Below are 8127 nucleotides of genomic sequence, written 5' to 3'. Positions count from 1 at the left end.
GAGCTGCAATTATGGAAATGGTGGCTAGTTTCGGCGACAGCGCTCTCTTCATCTGCATCAATCTGCTCTGTGTTTTTACTTCCTTTATCAGGGCAACTACGAATGAGATACCAGATTTTTCCGCAACCAAAACATTTGATTGTTGTATCAGATGATGCAAAGATAGCATAGTCAAAGCCATCTATTTTGAATTTAAAAACCAGGTCAAGTTCATCTTTGCCATTTTTCAAAATCATAAACACCTGTCTCCTAAAAGACACGAGATGTTTAACTAAAGGCGACTTACATCCAAGCGGAATTTTTTTGATGGGGGAAACAAAACAATTTTTCCATATCGTGACAATTCCTGCACGATAATCTCATCTTTCACAAAAGGGGGGACATTTGAAAGTATAATTGTCTTGGCGGGAGTACTCAAAGGAAACACTGGGGTGAGCGAGCCCTTAATTACAACACCATTTTGCACGATTTCGTTTGCCTTTTCAATGGTGCAAAAAAAAGCACAAACGCATTATTCATACGAGAAGCTGATACGATATTTTCGTGACCCACTACGTCTCCTACAGCCAAACAAACGTCTTCAATATTGGCATTAGAAACAATTCTCACGCCGTGACGCCGAGTTAAGTTTTCAAAATTCAAAATTGCAAAATGCTGGAAGCAGACTATCCACACAAAAGTAAAACAAACAAACACAATAAAAAATAAAAAATAAACACCTTAACAAAGAAAAACACAAACAAGACACTTACAAAAAGGAAACAAAGTTGGAAAAGCACTCTTACCAGCCACAGACGGCTGCCACTCGCGCCCACACTCACCACGCTCACTCGAGAGAGAGAGAGAGAGAGAGAGAGAGCACACCCCAGATGTCTTTTCCTGTAATTCAGGGCATTTCATGTATTTCATGAGCTCTATTTACTTTCTTTTTCACTTTAGCAGAAACAAACAGCCTATTTAAGAATTCTTCATACTGATCACACCTGAGGGGACAGAAGGGAGGACTACTATAATATTTGTGTTATGATTTCTTGCATAGCATTTCCCATTTTAACAAATGGCAGAAAAAAAATATTTGACAAAAATACAATAACAGGAAAAAAGTGATCAGAGTTCAGGAATAGAAAACCAGGGAGATTTCCTCTTTCCAAACTCAAAATATAATTGAAATCTCAATGGTTGTTATTTATTAATTAAAATACGAGGAAGATACATTGTTGTACATTTTTGATTTTAATTACTTTCTCAATTGTCATTTTGTACTTTTGTAAGTGAATCCTTACTACCCATAATTAGGCTAATAACTTTTAGGCTCATTTTGAACTGAAAGTATGTGCTTTTTGTGCATGTGATATAGTTGAGATATGTGTGCTATGCATTATTCACTGTGATGGAGGTACCCTGCACACCCTGTTCAGGCCCTGTACATATAAACAGTATTACTTTAATTTAACATTAATAATTAGTATGCAAATACCTTAAAAACAGTAATGGACTCTCTTCTGATAATCAGTGAAAATAGTGCTCTGCACTCCTCCATGTTTCTTCCTTATGGCTAAAATCATAGGTGTGTTCGACCTGAAGCAGCGTTGCACAGACCAGTCAGTGTACGACATCCAAGTACCTGAAGAGCGTGTTGAAAGCATACAGAGTCATCTGCTCTCTAATCACTCAGCAGGCTTTTGCAGTACTGTATATTTGCAGGATGTTTTGAACTTGCTGTTAAACATGGACATTTTTGGGATATCTGGTCAACCTAAACATGAAGAGGGAAGAAGTAGAATTGTCAGAGAATTGTTGGGATATTATATATTTAAAAAAAAAATTGTTATGATAACCTGAAGATGTGTAAGATGCTAAAAACAGCTAAGGCATACCATTTTATGACTTTTAGTTTTCTACAGTTTTGTTGCAATTGTGATTCGCTTCATAAATCATTTATGTTTTAAGAGCTACAAACTCATATCAGATTCATTTTGAGTCACTCATGTTGCTACACAAAAAAACACTTTGCTGTGATCACAGTAATATCGTTTAATTGTTTTCAGTGGATTTCATTGCTTATGCTGCAAATTCACACTTTCTAAAGTTACTGAATTCTGGTTGGGGTTTATAGTGTTAAATTGTTCTCACCACTATTGCGTAATTGTTCCAGAATGAAGGTTTTTATAAAGGGATCAGGTTTCATACTGATCTGCTTGTCTTGATGCAGAAAGAGGCAAAGAAAGGCTGAAACAGAAGCAGGTAAACATTATATAGTTCAGCAGGAAACTTCTCTGACGTCCTGCCTCCTCTGCAGAGGAAACATGTTTTAGTTTCTGTTTTCATCATTTCACATCTGATGGACAAGAGACTCACTGAAACACGGTAAAACTATTACATATTTCTCTGTTTTTACCTCATTCAGTCACATTACTTTTGTAAAACACTGGAAAATGTCATTATTTAATTGCTTTTTTTGTTGTTCTTGTTGCTTGTTTTATTGTAAATGTTGGCAATATTGTGATTTGGAGTCTATAGTGATCCATGACATTTGATTATGAGAAACCTCCTCAATACTCAGCAGACTAATAGTTGATGACAAATTGTGAATCACTCATTTAATGAGAGAGAGAGATTTGATTTTGAAAAAAGCTTTATTACAAATACACCATAAAACCTTAACACAAAATGGTTAACCAAACCATACAATCAACAATAACACATTAGCAATTGATAATAATAATAAATCTTAAAACTCTAGAAAAAAAACAAAACACCTTCATGTACTGCACACAAAGCACCATGGCTACACCATATTTGCTCAAAAGTGGAAAGATCATTCATTGCTTTATAAAACTGAAAGTCAACCAACACTCTTGATTTAATAAAAGATACAAAACACAGCATAACATCATCACTAGACTTTTGTTCAATCTTGTTTTTACGACTAATATACATAGCCAATTTAGCTTGTCCTAAAACAAAATTCAACAACTGACAGATAAAACGTTTTTTCTGGAAATATTTGAAACCCAAAATAACTGTTTCCATAGAAAACCCTTCATTAAATTTAAAAAACAATTATTTTAACTTAATAAATAAAGGCTCTAACCTAGTACAAAACATAAAAGCATGAAACACAGTTTCTCTTTGCATACAAAATGGGCATTCAGGACTGACTTCCGGATTCAACACAGAAATAAAAGAATTCACAGCAATGGCACCATGGAGAATTCTCCATTGTATATCACCTACCCTCTTAGATAATGGTGGTTTATATAGAGATCTCCATTCAGGTTTTACATCGTTGCCCAGTTTAAGAACAGAACGCCATGGTGTGTCAAATTTTCTGTCAAAAAGCTTCTTATTAAACACTAAAACACATGCTCTATACAGTTTTTTTCCTACACATGACAAGAAATCCAAGCACAAAGAATCACATGAAAAAAAATTAAAACTGTCAGCAAGATCAGGCTTAACAACTAAACAGGGAAAAGGATCCTCAATATCAGGAAAAACACTCCCTTTAAAGAAGTCCTTCAACAAATGGTCTTCATCAACTGTAAGACATGAATTAAGTTTAACCAAAAACTGAGATAACAAACGAGCAGATCTAATTCCCAAAACCTTGGATGTTGCCTCCACACACTTAAAATAAGGTCCAGTTAAAGTCAGTAAGTGTTCCAAAGTGAAGACCCTAGAAGCCTGAAGGGAGGTACTAAACCCCTGTAAGTTGCAATGTGTAGTCATATCCAACCGGGCCCCACAGATCAATGGTTCCTGTAGCAGCCAGTAGAGAGAGTAAGAATTATCAGTCTTAACACGAAAGAGGCTCCACACTTTGAACAGATTCCGATAAAAAAACGGCAAATCCGATAAATCCAGTTTCCTTGGGTCCATTAAAAAGAGGGATTTGTCCAGTCCAAAACCTCCAAGGGTACGCAAAATTGTGCAGCTGATAGCACGCCAGCTACAATCTGTTGAGCCGTCCAAAAAACGCTGCAGGAACTGTAAACGAAAAGCAGCAGTTCTACTTTGCAAGTGAATTAAACCTTGCCCACCTTCTTCCTTGGGGAGGTACAAAACACTCTGTGGGACCCAATGTAATTTGTCCCAAAAAAAGTTCACAAGAACCGCTTGAACTTCAGCTAAAAATTTTGGCGAAGGGTCAACACATGCCAACCTGTGCCAAAGAGACGACGCCACTAAATTATTAGCAATGAGAGCACGCCCTCTATAAGACATGTTTGGTAATAACCATTTCCATTTATCCAAACGTGCTTTAACTTTGTCCAACACCCCCTCCCAATTTTTCTGTAAAACACTGTCATCTCCTAAACAAACCCCTAAGTATTTTATACCTCCCTTACTCCAACACAGCCCATCCGGAAGGCAAGGTTTTCCATCAATCCATCGTCCTAACAAAACAGCTTCACTTTTTTTCCAATTTATTTTAGCAGAGGACAGTGCTCTAAAATCTTCAGCTAGGTTAAACAAAACCTGTACATCGCTTTGCCTAGTGACAATCACTACAATATCATCAGCATAGGCTGACAAATGAACATTTTTGTTACAATCTGTTAAACACAAACCACATAAATTATTCCTTATTTGCTGAAGTAGTGGCTCAATAGCCAAGGAGTACAACATTCCAGATAAGGAACAACCTTGTCTAATCCCTCTAAGAACCTGAAAAGGAGCACATAAACCACCATTAATTTTTAGTGTACTCTCAACGTCACTATAAAGTACTCTTATCATGTCCACAAATTTTTGGGAAAAACCAAAAGCTGCCAAAACATTCCACAAATAAGAGTGCTCAACTCGGTCAAAGGCTTTCTCCTGATCTAAGGCCAGCAAACCACAATCTAACTTTAACAAATTAGAGACATAGAAAATGTCTCTAATTAAGGAAACATTATCAAAAATAGATCTACCAGGGACACAGTAAGTCTGGTCCGGATGGATAACCTGATCCAACACTCCAGCCAATCTATTAGCCAATGCTTTGGAAAGCAGTTTATAATCACTACAAAGTAATGAGACCGGGCGCCAGTTCTTAATGTCAGTAAGGTCCCCCTTCTTTGGAATAAGAGTGATTACTGCTCTTCGGCAACTCAACGGCAACCTGCCCTTTGACAAGCCATCATTAAGTACCTCTAGCAGATCCATTCCCAACTCCAACCAAAAAGTCTTATAGAAGTCAACTGGAAGGCCATCCACTCCTGGTGCCCTTCCTGACTCCATACTTTGCAGGGCCTTATGAAGCTCTCCCAGGGCCATTACTCCTGAAAGAACCTCATTACCCTCCTCAGAGACTCTTGGTAAGTTGTCAAGAAAAACACTATCCACACAACACCCTGGCTCAATCTCACTACTATAAAGATTTTGATAAAAATTGACTGCTCTCTTACGAATTTCAGCAGGATCTGACATTAACACTCCATCTTCAGAGCGCAATGCATAAATAAAACGTTTCTGCCCATTCTTCCTTTCCATGCTGAAAAAGTATTTGGACGGTACATCCATCTGATCAATGCTTTGAAAGCGTGAACGGACCAGAGCCCCCTGTGTTTTATACCCCAGTAGATCTGCTAATTGAGCCTTCTTCTTAGAGCATAGCTCCAAAAAATGACTTTCACCAGTAGATTGAGCCAAATTCATAAATTCAATTATTTCTTGTTCTAAAAACTCCAAGGACCGATTCAACTCTCTAGTGACGTTGTGAGTATACTGTTGAGTGAACTGCCTTATTTGGACCTTACCAAAATCCCACCACTGTTGCAAAGAATAAAAAGAACCCTTCATTGTTTTGTACTCTTCCCAAAAACTCTTAAAAGATTCTTTAAAAAATTTATCATTAAGCAAATTGGTATTAAAATGCCAATAAGCACTTTTTGGTTTTAATGAAGTTAAAATGAACTTACAATGCACCATACTGTGATCTGAAAAAACAACTGGTGTGATGTAACACTTATTGAAAATGTTCAAATGATGGTTAAAACTATAAAATCTATCCAGTCTTGCTAAAGACAAGTCATTATCACGCGTATGAACCCAAGTGTACTGTCTTTCATTCCCATTTAAAATCCTCCAAATATCACATAAATCATACTTTTTAATAATATGAATGAGACGATTGCGGGAAGCCAAATGAGGCTCCATATGATTTCTATCTAGATTGAGTTCAGTACAATTGAAGTCCCCACCTAGAAACAAAAAGTCCTCAGAGCAACAGTCTTTTAAAGTTGAACAGAGTATGTCCAAAAAAAGCACTCTCTCAAAAGGCGTAGTTGGAACGTACACACAAATAAAATTTAGTGCATATCTTTCAAAAATTGCTCTAACTTTTAAGAGCCTACCTTTTACAATTTCATCCACCTCATAGGAGACTGGGCTAAAATTCTTTGCAAATAAAATAGCCACTCCCCCACTAACTGAGGTATTGTGACTTAACACAGGTGTTCCATCAAACTCTCTTGCCCAATCAACAGCGTTCCTTAAATCACTATGAGTTTCTTGTAAAAAAGTAACATCAATATTTTTCTGTTTAATCACTTCATATATTATTGTTCTTTTTCTAACATCCCTTGCACCATTAACATTCAATGTAGCTAAAAGCACTTCATTCATAACTAACAAAAAAGAAAAAAAAACATAGAGCCAAAAAACATCAACTTTCCTACTTGTGGAGTTAACAGACATCGTCATTCAGAGCATTGTTAATATTCCTCACAATTTTCTTCAAACGGTAAACTTCTTTATTGGTAAATAAGCCTTCTGCCATTAGGTCTTTTGCCTTTTCAACAAACTGTTTTAGATCAGGGAAATATTCCTGCACACGCACACCTCTTTTGTTTTTTGTTGACCTGAGAAAAAGCCTGATATCATCAAGCTCATAACTGCGACCCACAAACTCATTCTGAGAAAGTGTTATACTAGAGTCAGAAGACTCACCATCATCACTCTCTGTAATCTGATCCTCATCCACATCACTTTTTTTGCACATTTTGGCATTAAGTGCTTTGTTACTTTTCTTTCTTTTTTGGGGCATTTTGAAAATCGACTGCTCTTCCTCCACTCCAACACACACCTCCTCACAAGCTTCTTGCAAAAGAACAGGTGACACACTGGCTAAATTGTTAACGTTAGCACCTGAATTAGTTTCAGTAAGGGCCTTGCGTGAATGCTGAATTGCCGAGCTCGACCCAGCAACAGCCTCACCTGCAGTCACCGACTCTGCACTCGGACCCGGTGACGTCACCTCAACCGCACCGTCAACATCAACCACATCACCATTCTCAGAAATCACGTTCACTACACCTAATTCTTTTGCTGGTAATTTATCAGGACAATTCCGAATTAAATGCCCAAATTTACCACAGCCAAAACACTTCATCTTCGAAGTGGTGACAAAGATCGCATACTCAAAGTCATCAACTCTGAAATTCAAAGTCAAGTCTAGCTCACCGTCATCCTTGATAACCATATAGACGAAGCGTCTAAAAGAGACAATATGTTTCAGCAGAGGCGATTCACAACTGATTGGAATTTTTTTAATCGGAGAAACCAATTTACCATACCTGGATAAAGCCTGAATTAAAATATCATCGCTCACAAAAGGTGGAACGTTCGATAAAGTAACACGCTTAGCTGGCAACGCAAGGGGAAGAACAGGAACAAGTTCGTCACTAATAACTATACCATGTTCAACTAATTCATTAGCCTTATCAACAGTGTCAAGGAACACTACAACAGCACTATTCATTCTGGAGGCCGATAACACACTTTCATGCCCCACCACCTCTCCAATGGCCAAACAACATTCTTCCACACCCACCGCGGACGCCACCTTAACAGCGTGTCGCCGCGTAAGTGAGTTTAGAACCTGCCCGCATGGGGCCGTCAAGCTTCCTCAAGAAACGGACAACACACGGCCCGAAAAACAGCAAACACAAAAAAAACAACTAAAGATAGAGATAAAAAGAGCAAAGAGAAAGAAAAAGAAAAGTTCTACTCACAGCACTCCACTCGCACTCACAGCACACCTCCGTCCACCCACGCTCAATCACACCGGAAGTGAGAGAGAGAGAGAGAGAGAACAGATACTGTGCCTTCTTATTGAAAAAAAAAAGGTCTTTTCGC

This window comes from Megalobrama amblycephala, linkage group LG7 (genome assembly GCF_018812025.1).
Source record: "Megalobrama amblycephala isolate DHTTF-2021 linkage group LG7, ASM1881202v1, whole genome shotgun sequence".
Lineage (NCBI taxonomy): Eukaryota > Metazoa > Chordata > Actinopteri > Cypriniformes > Xenocyprididae > Megalobrama > Megalobrama amblycephala.
The sequence above is the reverse complement of the archived record's forward strand: the minus strand, read 5'-3'. Positions refer to the sequence as shown.